Here is a 439-nt window from a genome sequence, read left to right as displayed (position 1 = left end):
AGGGGTGCGGGCATACAAGAAATATGGGAGAATGTCTTGTTCAAAAAACTGAAAATCAGAAGCAGAACATGGCCAGGAGAAGGGTTCAAGCCCACAACCTTTAAAGAAATAAGACTCCAGCTCTCCCACTTGAAGGAAAAGGGCTGCAAGGGAAAATGCTGCTCCCTGAAGGAGGGCTGTGTTCAAGAGGAGGTGTCTTATAGACAAAGGTGCCGAAAGGACCTCAGAGGGGACAGAGGAGGATCTTGTACGCAGAAGCCATCAGCAGCCTGTTTCTGCCCGGTTTCAATCCGGGGACCTTTCGCGTGTGAGGCGAACGTGATCACCGCTACACCACAGAAACTCGCGCAAACTCTGCTCCGGCCATCTGCAAACGTGCCCCACCAATCTCTCTCTCTCTCTCTCTCTCCCCCCCTCCCTCCCTCTCCCACACCCCCTC

At 53.5% G+C, this 439-nt stretch overlaps 1 non-coding gene across 1 annotated transcript; it reads right to left on the bottom strand.

The window, feature by feature from the left end:
* Positions 1 to 270: 270 nt before the first annotated feature.
* On the bottom strand, positions 271 to 343 carry TRNAV-CAC. Its single transcript has one exon. It is a non-coding gene; the product is annotated as a tRNA-Val (tRNA).
* Positions 344 to 439: the final 96 nt, after the last annotated feature.

This window comes from Alligator sinensis, unplaced genomic scaffold (assembly GCF_000455745.1).
Source record: "Alligator sinensis unplaced genomic scaffold, ASM45574v1 scaffold1093_1, whole genome shotgun sequence".
Taxonomy (NCBI): domain Eukaryota; kingdom Metazoa; phylum Chordata; order Crocodylia; family Alligatoridae; genus Alligator; species Alligator sinensis.
This window is presented reverse-complemented; position numbering and strand designations above follow the sequence as displayed.